Here is a 17,549-nt window from a genome sequence, read left to right on the forward strand (position 1 = left end):
AGCTCGTTATGCAAATTAGAACGTTATTCGAGGATTTAATTGTAAACGCGTTATAATGCCCTCTCATTTAAAACGAAACGCTATCCACGCATATTTCCATGAATATCTGTTGTTCAGCGTTCGGCGTTAATTTTAACGATTATAAGCTCACCCATAATGGTATCAATCAATTAAATCATCGAACGACACCTAAATGTAACTACATTTTCTCGTAACGAGTTTTTAATCACCGATAAACTAGCAGCATCGTTAGCTAGACGATTTTACAGTCGACTTCGCTAAGAATCGTACAGAAAACGCGGAAAGTCCCTGAGGTCGCATTAAAAGGAAACTCGTATCTTGTTGGAAAAGCTTCAGGATCTTGCAACTTACGATAAAAGAAGCAAACAACCGTAAAGAAAGAGTCGAACGTTGCCTCGCAACCAGTCTCCTGAAAAAAAACACGACCAAATATCTGGTCGAGAGACTCTGTAACGCTTTGAATAAATATTCATAAGCTCGGTGGTTTTTGAATAAATTGCACGTAAACAAGCAGACGTTCCGGTAATGCCTGAAACCGATCGATCCTTCGTTCTTGGAACAATTTTCAAGGGAATTATTCAATTTTATGTGAATCGTAAAGGAGCTTCAATAAATGCCACCGGTAACTTTGGTAATTTTTCAAATTACCTGCGCTCTGTGGGAATAATTTAAAATTCAAGAGGAGGAACGGTTAGAATCAATTAGTTTCAACCCTCATAAAGTATAATATTTAGCCTTCACCGGTGGGTTAATCGTTGCAAGATGGTACTTGGTATATTTTTCAAAGCAAAATATACGCGATCGTTCGAAGGGAGACTGGACCCTCGTCGGAATCGAATGAGAAACGTGAGCAAAATTATAAAGTAACTTGGGACGGTTCTGAATCTAAATTCCTCAATTGCCAGAACGTAAGATTTGGATTTGTATCTTGATCCAACGATTTCATTTTACAATCGAAAATCTCTAAATTTTCTACAATCTTCTTTCTGAATCAATTTATCCAACGTTGATGCAATTGCATCGTTGAAATATCCAGAAAATAATTGCCAGACGAAGCCGATCGGCAACGTTTACAGACGATTAGGAGGAGGTGCAGAAGGTGACGTGCGCGACGTTCCTCGTTTTCGACGATAATAACCGTGCAAAGCGACGCAACTGACCATTTCACATTTTATTTCCACTTATCACGTTATCTCCTCTCCCATTACACGGTCTTTCCGCGACACGTCCTATTGTTATTGTCGCTACTTAACGCCGCATCCACGACAGTCGTTCGTGCTTCCGCTATTTTGTCTCGCAGTTTCGCCACCCCCCAGCCCCTTCCCGTCAGATATTGCACCCTTATTGGTCGCGAAATTCGATGTCGTTCGTACTCGATCGCGTGCACCCCTTTTTATTCTTTTATTCTTCGTTAAATCCTCCTTCAGGCACTTTTGTTAACAAAGAGTCATTACAAAAATGCAAAAGATCATAGATTACCTTAACGATTGTTATTTTTCTTGCATTAATAAAAGACTTTTCACGAGTTTATGATCTTTAGTTTAATAATTCAGCACATTCCTATTATTTTCTGGACCACTGCACCTATTGTTGTTATTGGAAAGTAAAATATTTCACGATCCACTGAATCTATGTAAATAGCAGACATTTCTTTCATTTCATAGAAACGTTGAATTTTCAAAATATCACAGCCATTCATGGTCAGGAGGGTGAAAAACTAACTGGGAGAACGCGTTCTACAACCCCCTGTTGCAGAAACTCTCTAGCATCTTCCCTATTTATGTGTCACTGATTCGCATCGCTAAATTGCGGCGATTCGTTCCACACATGTGTCCACATCCAATGTCCCCTCTGTACCGTGAAAGCTACTTAACACGATGATCGATATCCTATCGATTCAATCCGTGAAACGCGATACATCATAGCCAGAAATTCGACACGCGAGACCAAGTTAATCCGTCAGGACTATTCCACGAGACGTTCTCATGAAACGTTACGGTCCTCTTGATCCTTCGAACATAAACTAAGGATTTCAATCCCTAACCAAGACATTAAAGAAATTAAATTATATTAGTTTATTTATTTATTGTATCTACCAAAGAGGTACTTCTTTCGAAAATTCAACATAAAAATCAGAAAAATTTGAACGGGTTATCGAGGGACAACGATATGTTACAGGAAAAAGAAATCAAGAATCGTATCACGACGGTCTTGCGGCTTGAAAATAATTCACGTCCTCCGGGGGTCGTTCGGTAAAATTACCAGCCTGGCCGAAGTATTAAACTTGTTAAGATATTTAGAGCCCTATGGAGATTCGTCGTGAATTACGATGGTAAACGAGCGAAAGGCTGCGTAAAATTTCAAGGCGTCGCCAGGAACTTGAGAGAAAAAAAAGAGGTCCGTTGGTGGAGAAAAAAGAGGGAATGGCTGTCGCGAACTACGGAAAGATATCCTGTTTCGTTATTTAGAACGAGGGACTTCCCTCTTTGGAGCCGAGTGCTCGGTTCCTCTGAAAAATTCAACGCTCGCCGCTGAAATTGCGTATCGACGGAAGTTGCTTGTCCTGATCAAGGATCAGGATGGATCAGGAAACTACTTTTCCTTCCTGGAGCTTTATTTTCAGCAGACGTTCGCTTAGACGGCTTTCAATGATACGGAAACATTAATTTTTGTATCTATATTTGAATGTACAGTGAAAATTTCCAATTTTAAGGTACAAATGTACCTCAGGTGTTACGAGACAGAAAAAATTAGATACCCAGATTGGATTTAAAGAAACAAATAAGTACATAAGACACGAGGATCGATTTACAAACACGTGGAGATTCGACGTAGATGGTTTTATCCGATGGAAATTGAAGTTTCCACGAAACTTCCAGCGATTTAACTCATGAATGCGTTAAGAGGCTTGCTTCGAAGAGGGTAGAAAGAAAATTTTCATAATATCGAACGCAACTGTGACCCAAATTTCTCTCTGTTCGAGTGGTATACTTCTTCGAGATTGCTCGTGAAATGAGACTTCGGGAAGAAAGGAACGACCGGCAATATTTTCCACGTAAAAACTGATTTTTGGACGATTTCACGTGTGAAGGTGATTCGAGCGGAAAATAAAAATTACTTTTTCAGTATGACGAGGGCGAAACTGTGATTTTTCAAAGGAAAATAGGATACTAGAAGGTCAAAAATTTCAATTAACAATAAAATATTTTCAATCTTCTCGGAAATGGAATTTGAAACTAAACAATTGATAGTTATAACAGGTTTCAGCGCGTCTTATTTTGAGAATAAAATGTGTGCTGCGCGTTCATTAAATTGAATACATTCTCTTTCTTTTTGGAATGTGGTACTGATTGAAAAAGGAAAATTGAAACGCTGTGTCGATGAAACACTCAATTGTTATTCCAACATTTTTAGCCTGAAATGTTGCCTACGCTATTGCAAGTACAATGCAACAACAATTTTTCCAAAATAACAGAACGGTTAATAGAAATACGAGTATCGATAAAGGAAAAGCATTTCCTCGTATTTTGTGATCGAAACGAGACTGGAAAAAGGAGAATGAGTAATTTAATAACAAATGGATAACGACGCGAATAAAAACCTCACCGGTGGAAACTGTATCACAGAATATCTCCTCTCTTTTTTTTTTTATTATTTTTATCAACGCGTATTCTTGCCGCGCTAGCTTATGGAAAGCTGCATTCGAATAACGTGGAACGGGGCAATAAGAATCGAACGAGTTAGAAGAAGCAAATTGAAAAATTTAATGGTATATCGGAAACGATGCAGAGAACGCTGGAGTCACCCAGCTTCCTTGTTTCGTGAAATATTCCATCGCTTTTTCTCTTCTCTCCTTTTTCAGTCCCGCGAAACCAGGCTACTGGCACAAAACAGAACGATGGAAATCAAAGTCTGACAGAGAATTGTTACGAGAATCGCAGGTGATTCGCAGGAGCATTCTTTCGCGAAAGGAAGATTAACCCCCGTAAGAAAATGAATTTCAAGAACCGGGTGAACAATATCGCCTCTTTTCGATCCATTATTCAGTGGTTACTTCCACTGCGAGACAAAAATGTTTAATATACCTCGAACAAAGAACATTTCATCCAAATAGCTGAAAGCATTTCCATTGAGATCGAACGGAATTCAGTGAAATAAAGGCTCGATAATCGATACATCGAGCGAACCGTTAACGGGGTCCCAGAGGAACGGTGAAAAAGAAAAGAAATTAACGAAAATGCTCTCGCCGATGCGACGACCGCGAATTCGTTCGTCCTTCGGGAACCGGATGGAAAATCGACGCCGGTCGCGGGGGTTGCGGCGAACGCACCGAACGAACATACGAAGGTTAATCAATTCCAAATGCGGCGTCGTTTCCGCAGACTTAATTCGTGCTTCTCCGGTGCGGCACGAGGCCCTCGGCAGCCTTTCTCATTATTATCCGACGTACGAGAGGGTTGGAAAGCACCCCACAAGGGAGTCTGATGCCGCGAGCTGCCTTCCAAGGATGAGGCAAGACCGCTCTTGTTCCCTCCTCTTCCTCTTCCTTCAGCTTCAGATTCGCCTCCGCTCCTTCTATTTCCGAGTCCGTGCTTCGTTGTAGCAACTTTGTTCTCCGGAGAAATTCCCCGTAGCGCTATCTACATATTTGATGTCGCCTCGTCCACTCCGCTAATGCTTCTCGTTAGAAACTTACCGCTTTACCCGCGACCTACCACCCGTGTGGTTTCCTCTTCCTCTTTCCACCCGCCACCTCCTCAAACCTCTACCCGTCTTTTGGCCACCGTTCCTCTCTCCTTTCTTCCTTCTTTCTCCCTGTTTCCTTCTTTCCACTCTGTAAACTCCACTCGCTCTCGATCACCCATACTCTCGCGGTTCAAGGGTTAAATCATTAGTTCTCAACGTAGAACGGTAAACGTTGGTCAAAACGACGGGCAAAGACAGTTGAAACTTTTGCTACTTTGTGGACAGATGGGAATAATGATTTAAAGACTGCACGTGAAGTACGTATTTAAGTACCGAAAGGTGATTTTTCAGTTTTTTGCTTCAGGGAATTGAACGAAATTTAAAATACTATCGGCAATAATTTTTTTTTTTATCATGAATATAGATTCGAAAAAGGGATCCCATTCGTTTTTACCAAAAATCGCTTCAATAATTCCGACGATGCTTTCAGCGGTTGTTATTGCTGCAATTTTCAATTCGACCCTTTTTTTTTCTATATCGCTGTTCCGGCAACTTCGGTGGACCGTGTTTCGTAACGAGATGATGCGCCGACACAAAAATGATCCGTGTAACGTTATTCGCGTGTACGGTTACGTAAAAAGCACGGGACCATTTCAGTCGGGTCCAATCGAACGTAAAGCGGGCCAGTTTACCGTAGCGACCGCGGTTAAATGATTTCCGGTGCATTAAGGGAAAATATTGCAATGGCATTCGTCGCGCGATCCTGTTCGTCTGCGTGACACGAATGATCGCGTATATTAATGCGCTTGTTAAACGAGAACGAAATTCACCCTCTTTGAAAAAGGGAGGGTTGCAAATATCGAAGTACCATCTGCATTCGTATAACAAAGTATAAATAAATAGAAATGAAAATTGAATTTCTTGGTATCGTGGATAAAATAATGATCTTTCAATTAAAGTCAATTAACCGAATATACTTCGGCGATAATTTCATAATAAAAGTCTGGATAATTACGAAACAGTAAGAACCACTTTTATCGTTCTTAGCAAAGTTTTCCATAACTTAAGAAGCAGTTTGAAAGATAGCATCGGTGTTGAACGTCGTTCTTACTTAAATAAACGAGCAGAGAAGAAAAAAGAAGGAATAGGGTTGCTTCTCATTTTTGTCGCGAATAGTTGAACGATAAGGGAAAGTAATCGCGGCGAGGAGAGGGATGGAACGAGGGGAACGGAACAGTTTTTCCATTAGTCAACCGGTTAGCGAATGATAATGGCGATTTCCATGGGAGGACTCGCAATCAGCTTCGAACGTTGCATCGCATTACGCGGTATTACTAACTGGGGAATCGTCTAATCCAAAGTTGGCCGGCCGGATAGCGGAATTAGTTAATATGTAAAGCAGCCACCGTAGGAAATTCCAGAAATTCCGTGTCGTTGGGATTCGAGCTGTTCGTTTTAACCGGTCTCCGTTTTTCCTCTGATTTTGTTTGCATTTTAACGTGATTCCTGGAAACGACTGGTACTCGTTAAAAAATGAAACCCTGTTACACTATGCAAACGTTACATGCGAGTATTTAACTATACATTTACACGGCAAACTTGCTAAATGTATTTTATTTTTTCGTCGTACGTGAACATTTTCAAAAATGATTTCAAGGCATAGGTTGAAGCCTCGATGTAGAAATGACGCCATTGTGGCGTCGTCCAAGCTTTGCGAATATAAATTACTCCTCAAGGCAAGAAGAAGTCGAAAAGTTTGGTGACGTAGAACAGGATCGAAGCAATGGTGGTTCGATACGGTGATCCTCTATTCCCATTTGAATTTTATTCGACATTCAGGAAACCGTTGACAAATTCCATTCCGCTAAGTGGAGGCGCGACTGACGTGTCTGGTTTCGTTCGTTTCCAAGACTCTGTTCTATTCAGGAGAGTAGCTTGACGACGTGGTGAGACATGCCGAAAGTTTCCCTCCTCCTACGCATCCTTCTCCACCTCTAACTTTCTTTGTGCGTAACCATCTCTACCGTAGTCCGTTTTCACCCCCCTCGTTTCACCCCGTCTTTCGATAGGGAAGCTGCTGAGTGGAGCATCCCTTTTCTGGCCCCTTCACTCCCCATCGCATCTCTATCTCATTTTATCTTTTTTCACCGGTCCCCTTTACTCTCGTTACACTTCAACCCTCGTGCAACCCCAAAACGTTACGCTTAGTTTGATTCAGCACGTGGTACCAGCCACTTGGCCCCTTTCACCCCTCTCTTCGCCCTGTGTACTCTGCCCTACCACCCTGCGTTTCGACACCCTTTCGCGAACACTTTTCACGTTCGCCTGCGTGAATTCGAGCGCTAATTGCGTAGACGAGCCGCGATCCAGGGAATTTTCGCGCCCCGTTTTCGACCGAGCTTTTTTTTCGAAGCGGATCAATTTCGATGGGTGCTTTCGTCGCTGGAAACGTGTCACCGCTCTTTGTTCACTTTAACTACTGCTATTTGAAACTGACATTACATGAATCTTTCGAATTAATTATAAAATACAATAGAGTTGTAACATTTAAATGTTTGAGAGGGTATTATCGCAGTAAATAGAACATTCGAAAATCATGTAACGTTATTTAATTCGCCATGCAGATGAATCTGTGCGAAAATTTTAAGAACTCTTTAATGGCTAACTGGATTTCATAAAAGATGTATCCCAGATTTCAACCGTGAATAATTTTCCGTAGGTGTTCCATGGTAACAACGTAACCCAGTTAACGAGAACGAAGGAGACCGGTTTTCAACGTGCAAGAAAGTGGAAAACATTAATATGGAAATTGCGTGAGTTGCGACGAAGTTTTTTCTTTGTGCGAGAAAATCATTTTTCAAGTGAGTATTATTTTTTTATAATTAAATGCTCGGCTACGTACCGGATTAAAGGCTTTGTTCTTTGTGAGATAATCACTTTGAAAAGGTACGTGGCCGCTTCCAGTTATCTGCAGGCTTCTGGCAACGGTTCTTCCGGGAACAGAAATTTTAATTAGTAGGTAGACGTCTTTACATCCAAGCAACCGGGCGGACTATTAATTTCCCTCTCGCCCTCCCTTCAAACCCCATAGTCGTTTAACCTTTCGTTCTCGACAAACAACCTGTCTTTCCTTCGATCTCGTTCTCGCCAACCTTCACTGTCCAATGCGCTAATTGTTTCATTATTTTTTAACATTCAAAGACATAAGTTTTTTATTCGTATCCCCTGTAAATCACAAACAATTCACCTTCGGATCGAAGTTTCCTATTAACCCTTTTCTTCAAAATTGAGGTGAACAATATTTTACGAATCATTTTCCATTTTCCCATTTTATCGTCCCCTTTCTTCGTCCCCTTGCTCTAAGAAAGATCGATCCGAATATTCTATAGAATCCTCTATATCCGTCGACGGTAAACTACTTTCGACTCTTTTTGCCCTGTTGAAAGAAGAAACTGCCTTTCTAAGGAGCCGGAGCAGTCCGGGATGCCGCATTCAAACCGTCGAATATATACTGCCGGCTCTTTGAACATCGGGAAAACTAACGAGAGGGCATTCCAGGACTCGGCTTTAAGGAAGTTTATTTTCTTAATTCGAGACCCGCGCCCGTACATCAGTGCGGCGCGTTGCGGCGCACCGCGTCGAGTCGCGAGCCACCATTCAAAAGCTTCATTAGGGGAAGTCGCGGATTCTAGAGGCCATTCACTGAATCGCGAGCTGAACTCGCGTGACCTTACGCTATTCTGCGCCCACCCCGAGTATCGGTGTCCTTTTTACGATCTCCTTTAACAAGCTGCCTCTTGACCGCGCTCGGTACTCTCGTTACAGTTATACAATTTTCATTTCAATAACGAAGCCGGTAGATAAAGTTGAGCTTACGAACTTTTCCAGAAAATCTACAATATTTTGAAAGACGATTTGTCAGCGCGTTCGAAACAGCGATATAACAAACGTGCGGTTAATTGAACGTTCACCTTATCGAACCACCCCATGCTTAATGTTAATGAGACAGTGTGATTGGTCGAGTGTGCGAACGCACGCGTACATAGAGGGAAGAGAGTAGAGGGAGAGACGTAACTAGCCGAAGGCTGTTAACCTCCTCATTTGCAACGCTTTGATCCAACCCTACTTTCCAACGATGGCTTGGATGCAACGTATTCCCCCTGTTCCGTGTCTGGTAACCGATTCCGAACAGATCGATCGATCCTCGAAATGCATCCCTGTTTCACGGTGACCGATGTCACCGGCTGAGGTGGACCGCAACGCGATATAAAACGGTACGGTCAAACTGGATTGATTTGCATAAATAATTGCGCACATATCATCAAGACACGGGCGAAACTGGTTAATTAGTACGCCGTTACGCGGGAATATAGCTACGTCAAGGGGATTACCGGCGACGTATACGTATACCGTTGGCTTTACATCGATCCACCCTGAACGGATCAGCTTCTCTGAGAATGGAAATGGAATTATCGTCTAATCGAACGGGCTTATTCGTACGATTATATATCCTATCATCTTTCCTGGTGCAATTATTTATTTACAAAATATTGCTATCAAAAATGATTTAAAGTAACTCGAAACAATGAAAGATAAATTGAACATAGAATTAACCTATGCTAAAGAGAAATTCAATGGGATGGTTTCGAGTTCATTACACTAACGACCCATCATTGTATTCCCATCGATCCTTAAGCGTTTCCGCGATAATCGTTTGCCAAACCGGAAACGGAAAATCATCGCGACCTTCGAGCTGGCGTCGATGAATAAAGAAGGCCAGACACGCTTCATTAAGAGAAGCGTATTTCACGAACAAAGTCCGGCAACCTCCGTCAGGGAGCAAGTGACAATGCGAGCTTTGAACGGAAGTCACAAATCACCCCGTCGGAATAGCGAGCGGCCCGATTCATTTTAACGACCGTTAACCGGAGGAATGGAGAACGCGATGTTACACTTGGCGATCGTTAAAACTTAACGAAATCCTCCGCCTCTTCGCGGTGCTACGTGTAACCCTTTATTGGAGAATGGGCCAGTATGCTAACAGCTGGAAAAATTCGGGTCAGATTAATATAGAGAAGACGTTGCAATTGCGTCCTCGTTCGATTCGACTAGATGCAATGATCATGCTCTCTTGTTAAAGAATGGAAAATAGATTAGCACCTTAATAATTATAATGAAGACAGAAAAGGGTTTAAAATAGAACAAGAAAAATATTGTCGTTTTAATGAAAACAATTTCAGTCAGGTGATTTTCCTTTTAAAAGTTAGCCAACTCGAAGAAGTTGATTCTGCTGTTACAGCCAGGTCATAAAAGATACAAATGAAGTCTCAAGGTTCATTTACAACGAAAAACTACGCAACTCGCCTGTATTCGACGGGGAACGTTTCATTTGAGGGTCGGGTTGCCACCTAGAACCCCCAATAAATCCTGTAATCCGGCGTGTCACGTTAGGAATACGAATTTCTCATGGCGTCGCGACGCTACGCGCTACACGAACCGTACCACCAAGAAAGATTGCATTTTTTTCATATTAGAGAGGCAGCGGGGTGAAGGCTTGACGGAATCCCAACCTTACACGTAACGTAACGCAGACAAATTACTCGATTCAACCCCTATGGCGCGCACGTGTACAGACCGTTCTATAATTGGCTATACGTGTGTGAGATGGGGTGATTCCTCGACGGAGGAATAAAGCGAGCAACGTTTACCTTATTTATGAGGCCATTTTTGGGATTGCTCGTTTAAAGCTGCGGTACATGATTTCCAGCACGCGTTCGGGTATCGAGTAACCGAAGGAAAATGTTTTGAAACATTGCGAGGGACTCATTTAATATAAAGAATAATACTGTTTCGGCGCGACAGTCGATCTGTTAATAAAGAAGAAAGTAAGAAATTGCAAAGCAGACCGTGAAACGCAACTCTCCATTTTTCTGCTGCCATTTAAATGCAGTCTGTAACAAAACAGTGTTCGCTCCATATTTAAATGTCTCTTAGTATACCAGCAAAGTCCATTCGCGATGTCTCTGGGATCTCTCGCGTCTACTTGCGGTTCAAGCAAATAGACAAACGAGATAAGGGACACCGAAGCATCGTTCTTCGAGTCGCCCGAAATTTCTCGCCGCATCCGGAAGCACTCCCGCTTGCATTCCACAATGCTAGAACGACCGCAGCAACACCAGTGGATAGGAATATAAATAATGGAGCAGCAGGCGACGTTCAGGTTTATTTCCCCGTCAGGGATCACCATCCTTTCCCTACCCACCCGCCAATTATGAAACACCCCATACGTGTGCATACACGCGAACGCATCGTTGCCTTACCCTCCCGCCATGTTTCTTCCTTCCCGCGACGTGTAATACACTTTTATGTCGCGTGCAAGAGGGGTCGCAACCCCCTTATTCCCCATGCGATTCCACCGATTTGATACGCTTCAACCTTTGCAATCGTTTGAGTCGTAACTTCTTCTGGCCCTTGCCAGATTTCCTCCCTCTATCTACTAGTCAGAAATCTCTTCGCACGGGAAAGAAAATTTCTCGTTTCACCCTTACGCGATAGACAACATTCATGATTTCACGGAGGAATTTATTTACGAGTTTTTGGTGTAATTTTTCAATTCGAGCTTAATTCGAAATATTAATAGCAAGTTTAAAAAGAAAATCATCTCGCCAAGTGATGTTAAGTCGTGAATCCTAATAAATAAAGTTGCTCATTAACATGACTTTTAGCCTACTCGAGTAAAATCCAGAATTTAACGCGGCAGAAGGTACAACCGTAGGGTGCTGTCGCGATGACCCAATTACCGCACTCGTAAAGTGCAACGGGGCGGCACGTGAGCCACATGAAAGCGGTGAACAACCGGAAACTTTGTTAGTCTCGCAGTCTTTCGACACGTTAAGAGGCTGCGCACGAGCCACGATACCCGGGCTGGGCCGACTTTCGTAATTAGTTAAGCCGCCTCTTAACGCACCGACGAAGCCCCGAGATATTTCCTCGCGAAAACAATTATTTCCGCGTGGCAGTCGATTCGCGAATCCCCGGCAACCGTTTGCCAACGACTGAGAAAAGAAGAACAAACCACGTTTAACAGCAATCGGCGGGCTCAGATGAACGAAAATACCGTACGCGCACGTGTACCAACGAAAATTTAATTAAATCCAACGGTAAGGTTTCGGCGTTTCGGTATTCGAATCCGATCCGTTTAATCCGATCGAGCAAGCAAATCGGTTACCTAAGTAATTTCATCGATATGGAGCAACGAAACGGACGTTTAACCGAGCTCGATAAATTTTCAGCTTCGCTTTCTCCTTCTCCTTTACACTTTATCTCCCCTCTTTCGTTGGATGTCGAATTTTTGGTGAAATTAGGTGCTGTAGGGTGATACTTATTATCAAATGGATATAGAGAGATGAAAAAGGAATGAAAATCTACTTTCCACAAAATTACAGTTATCGTAGTAACATGGCCATTTTCAATTCCGTTCGATCGACTGGCCAAGGGATACGAAACTTCCGGAAAGAGGGTTTCCAAACTGAGCGCACGTGGATACGCGTCGTGCAGTTCGCACAGGATATCGGAGCAACCCTGCTCCGTTTTCCCAAATTACGCCAATAACCTGTCCGATATAATATCTGACTTCGTCGAATTAATTAGCCAGAGCAACAACGCCTGGGAACGGTAACTCGACCAGGGAGGTGCATAGAATCGCGATCGAATTAGCAACGCCGATACCCGTTCGCTCGTTGAATAATGCACGAGTTGACATTCCGTTCAATAACAAACGTCCGTTATTTCATCGTTACTCCCGTCGAGTTTGCTTATTTTAACCAAAAGTGCCTTTTTCATGTTCCCAATCCCGTGAGAGAGAACCAGCACGTGCGCCATTCGCGTCTTGCATAATCGAATTGAAATCGACAGATCGCAGACACCCCCGGTGACAAAGGGGTTGCAACGAGCACGCCCTCTTGACACAATGTCCTGGATTACTCGGGGAAATTTATGTTTTCCCGTGACACAACTCTCAGTGTGGCTGGGACGATAAGTTTCTTAAACGCGTGCCATTTACCGGCTTATCATATTTGTACCAATCCCAGAACTAAGCCTGACAAACGAGACAACACAGGCTTCTCGTTTCTATTCCGGGCATCGTTTTATTATTACGAATGTATACGCAACAAATTTTCGTACGAACACGTGTCTATTAATTAATTAATTAAATGAAGCATGGCAACTGTAGGTCAAAGGTTAATCAATCAGTAATTTGACGGAAGAAACACTTCCAGTGGAGCAAACGGCAACCCTATGTATGTTTCGCGGACGATGCAATATTAATAACTACGCTGCACGCGTCGGTTCGTTTGGTAAATTATAGATACACTGCCGTAACACGGGCATCATCGAAATTTTCGCTGCAATGGGAACCGGCAATAAAATAGATTGACATTATGTAACCCCGTAATGAACCGACGCGTTGTTAATTACAGCCTGACGCGAGCTGGACCTCGCTAATATTCGTCCAACCTGACACGCAACGATTTCATTTTCGTTCATTCACTATTCACGATTCGCGTTCCGTCCAATGAAAGATTATCTTTGCTTCTGTTCAATTTCAAAATTTCCTTAATTTTTCTACATATCCTAGAAATTATAATTATACTCTCGCATATCTATAAAGCAAGCATCGTTGTGTCTGTTGGAATACAGTTTGATACTTTGATGCATTTTATCAAGCTGGCTGAAAAATCGCCATTTTTTAATATCCTCCTCAAGTCGCTTATGAAGCGGAACGAACATAGTTGCGATTGAAACCGTAAATCCTCTTCTTTGTGTCTACACCGGCGAACGACGTTGGCTGATGACGGCTAACAAATACTTGGACAGTAAAGGTTCTCCACGGGAGCTACGAACCTCGAAATTAGCTACTTTCAACCATCTTCCAGCCGAGACGAATGGCGTACTATAGCGAGCTAGACAGCCGGACTAATACCGTACGCTTTACCGTCCTTGTGATACCCGTCCTAATGGAAACCTAGGACACCCGGAATCCTGGCTTCGTCTAATTTATTTGTCGATGGTCCGGTGACTCCACGGTTGGACAAGTGTTCGTTTAAACTGCCAGAATTGCTTGCAGGAAAACGTGGAAGAAAGTTGTTCGTCGCGTTCGTCGAGATTCTTCGAAAAGAGTAGAAGAAAAATGAAAATTAAGACTTTCGAGGAACTTTCAAAGATCCAGGAAAGTCTCCGATAGACTTTTACGAAAAAATCGTGGATTTATCTGGGACGTGGTTGAATCATACCCTCGAGGAAGTTGATACGTCAATCATTTCGTTTCGCAACGTCAGTTACCCTTCGTTTTCTACGTCAGTCCTGACAGTGGCTGATTTATTCCTCGTAACCGGCAGATGTCCTCGATTCCCTTAACGCGGTCAGCTGTGATACCGGGTCCTCCTCCTCTGGTGGTCAGACGATGACGCCGTTGGATCATTCGCGGCCAACGTGATTGATAAGGGGTACTGGCTGATAAACACGAGCGTTAAGCGTGCACCAGCGGCCGCGATAAATCAAGAAATGTTTTCGAGAGGCGCGGCTAACGCCGTGGATATCGGTGTTTTCGCTTGTTCCTGTTTTCTACAAGGTTTTATTGGCCGAACTACGTGGCGCGGTGCTTTCCGACGTATCTGCTGAAAAATGGGGGTGTTTGTCGTGTAATATCGTTGAATTGCACGGTCGGAGCTTTTTTGCTTTCAAAGCCGCTCTTTCGAAGTTTAATACCCTTCGAATTGCTTTCATTACTGTTGGAAATCATTTTTGAAGAATTATAAATATTCAGCGGTGATAGATTAATAACCTAAGAAGTTTAAAATTTAGGAAGAGAAAATGAAATAGAATTAAACATTTTTGAAACGTTTCATTTCTTTGTTCATTTTCGTTCGTTCTTCCAGTCAATATCGTCGATTTGATTCGCTTCGATCATTCCGTTGTACTCGAAGCGTGACACACGTTTGGCATGGCAGGTGACGGGCCAATTGTTTCGTCGGTGAAGGGTTTTTCCAGAGGAAAAAAAGGTCGCCGGTGTTTTCATTAAATTGTCGCCTGTTTCGGCTCGACAAAAATTGAACTCTTCGGCCAGCTGTTCGGCCCGTGTAACACGCGCGAAACGATACGCGTTAATCGAACGGCTAATAAAAAAGTGTGCCACGAGCAAAATCGTTTTCATTTCATGCGCTAATAAAATTCTTGCTTATATTTTATGTGTTAACGTATCGAATTATCGTCTACCGAAAATTCAATCGATATCGTTTCGTTAATAAATATTCCAATATTCTAAACAAAGATAGTAATAAAAAATAACTCAAAAATTCTTTGATACTTCCTAGGATGAAATCAAGATCCCTACGACGCCTTTAATTCAAATTAATGTAAATCTCAATGAGATACATCGAATTTACTTGGAGGGCAATTTTCAGGAGGGTTTCGGGGCTTTAATCTTTCTTAATGGAACAAGGGGTTTCTAGCCAATAAAGGCAACCGAATCGACGTACCATTTTTACGGTGACTCATTTCTCATTTACGCTCCATTGCATGTTTCTTCCTTCACAACTATAGTCACTATTGATAAGAAAGGGTTAATGAGAAAAAGAAAATACTATGACAGAAAAATAATAAGGTATTGTAATAGAGTGTACGAGTGTGCGTTAATACACCCCTACATCTATAACAAAAACTTCTTTCCCATAAGACAAAAGATCGTAACGTCTTCGTTATCTCTTTCACTGTACCACCGGAAACGGTAACTCAAACGAGCTGCAACCTCGACAGCATAAGCAACGTGCATGTCTGTTAGAACAGGAACTTTCGCATGGACAAAGAACAACATGCATACGCGCGCGTATCGAGACTATTTGCGTCTAGAAGCAATGTTTTTTCCTTTTTTTTTTTTCCTGTTCCGTATGGGCGTCGATAAACGGAACGGGAGTACAGGAAGCTGGCTGGATCGAAAGCAAGCCCCCTCCAGGCATGTAGTTAATCCGGGATAAAGGTGGTACATAGCTACGCCAGAAGCACGATACGCTGGTTGAAGATGCATCCAATGCATAGCGCGTATCCCACGGATTTATCGACTTACACGCTAACGGAGAATCCATCTCGTTCGTCCGATCAGACGCGGTTCTATGGCCGAACGGATCAGGCGTCGAAGAAACGACAGACAGGTCGCATCGGATGCACCTGCATTATATTAATTAAACGCACTGTCCCGTTTGTATTTGCAAAGACTGGGATGTTTTATTCTTTTGTCTGGCAGTCCATTATGATTATTAAAAATAAAGGTGGTTTTAATTAATAGTAAGTGGCTCGATATTAAAAATAAAAAAATCATAGAGTGAGGGAGGAGTTAGCAAATGGAAAAATTTGGGTGTCGCGAGTCCTAGAGCCTAAGTACCGTGCGTATCTACCTGTATAGGGGACCATGGTATGAGAAACGAGTTGACGGAACGAAAAGTTTCTAAATCCCTCTATATGTCGACCATCATTAATAACATAAAAGGTATAGTACAACGGTATTACAGTCAAAGTATAGTTTCATTCCTATGTGATCTGTAATGGACTGTAGGAGTCTTTGATAATGATGTTTATTGAATCATGAATGCGTTACTTTATTAAATGAGGGCTTTTGTTCAGAGACAATGCATAATGAGGAAAACGTAGGCACCGGGTAATGTACTTAGTTAATTGAAATTGTTGAGCTCGTTACAGGCTAATTGAACAAGAGTAAAATATCTGTTACTAAATGTAACGAATGATAAAATTTGCAAACGAGCTTCCTTAAAAAATTTATATTATTCTTCACCAGTATACAAACTTAATATAGAAAGGAAATAGAGTGTAAAACTTGAAAATCTATTGTATAATGTCAATAAATTCGATGGAAGATAACGTGCATCCTTCCAGCTATTTATTACTGAATTCTCACAATGGTTACATCCGATCGTGACCGCAACGTTGAGAGTGATACGTAAAAAGGGCTACATTTTCGTGAATAAGAAAAAAGAAGCAAGGACGAATGTGTAGTAGCGAAGATTTGTGGCCCAGTCAACGATATTTATTACTGGCCCGTGGGTCATCTGTAAACATTAAATAACCAGCTGCATCGCGTGCAGCATACTATTCTATTGCACTCCTTGGATGGTTCACGCGTGAACTTCAATTTCCTTTAAGCAACAGAACGACTGAGAATTTGTCAGAATGAAATATCTAAATCCCAGTGTATATTAAAATATCTTCTTAGAACTAATGCGCCATTAGTTTTTCGATACTATGCATCTAACTTCTTCACGTTTTACAAATGGCAACTTTGTCTTTCATTTTCTTCAGGTCGAAAAATAAAAAATTTAAAATTCATTGTTTTGACAGGTTTGATTGTTTCAGTATTACTTATATTTTTGGATAATAGTCGATGTACTCGTGTTTTACTTGAAAAACATAATTAATCTGTCCAAGATTCGATCACCTAAAATCATTAATATATCATCTCCACTTCTTTAAATATTTTATTATTCTCTTCTCATTTAGGAAGATTGGACGGGACAGGGCAAATTATTTAAAATGAATAATTATTTGATAATTTTAGTAATCTGTTGTTTGGAAGAATTAACACCAGGATTTCGTAAATGCCAGTCATATATACTTTATTACATATACATGTTCTTCACTGGATCTTAACAATACGGTTGCTTATAATATCTATAAATGTTTGCATCTGACGTCACGATGGAAATATCAACGTCATTTTAACAATCACTATAACACTCCATACTAAAAACTTCAGAATAATTAACATCGTTCAA

The 17,549-nt window shown here is 41.8% G+C and overlaps 1 long non-coding RNA gene across 1 annotated transcript in view; it reads left to right on the forward strand.

Moving 5' to 3' along the window:
- Nucleotides 1-17,071, forward strand: part of LOC117605989 (uncharacterized) — a 177,002-nt gene extending 159,931 nt beyond the window's left edge. The window contains exon 6 of the long non-coding RNA XR_004581848.2: nucleotides 7,427-17,071. This is a non-coding gene — a long non-coding RNA (uncharacterized LOC117605989). The remainder of the gene's footprint in view (nucleotides 1-7,426) is intronic.
- Nucleotides 17,072-17,549: the final 478 nt, after the last annotated feature.

This window comes from Osmia lignaria, chromosome 2 (assembly GCF_051020975.1).
Source record: "Osmia lignaria lignaria isolate PbOS001 chromosome 2, iyOsmLign1, whole genome shotgun sequence".
Taxonomy (NCBI): Eukaryota; Metazoa; Arthropoda; class Insecta; order Hymenoptera; family Megachilidae; genus Osmia; species Osmia lignaria.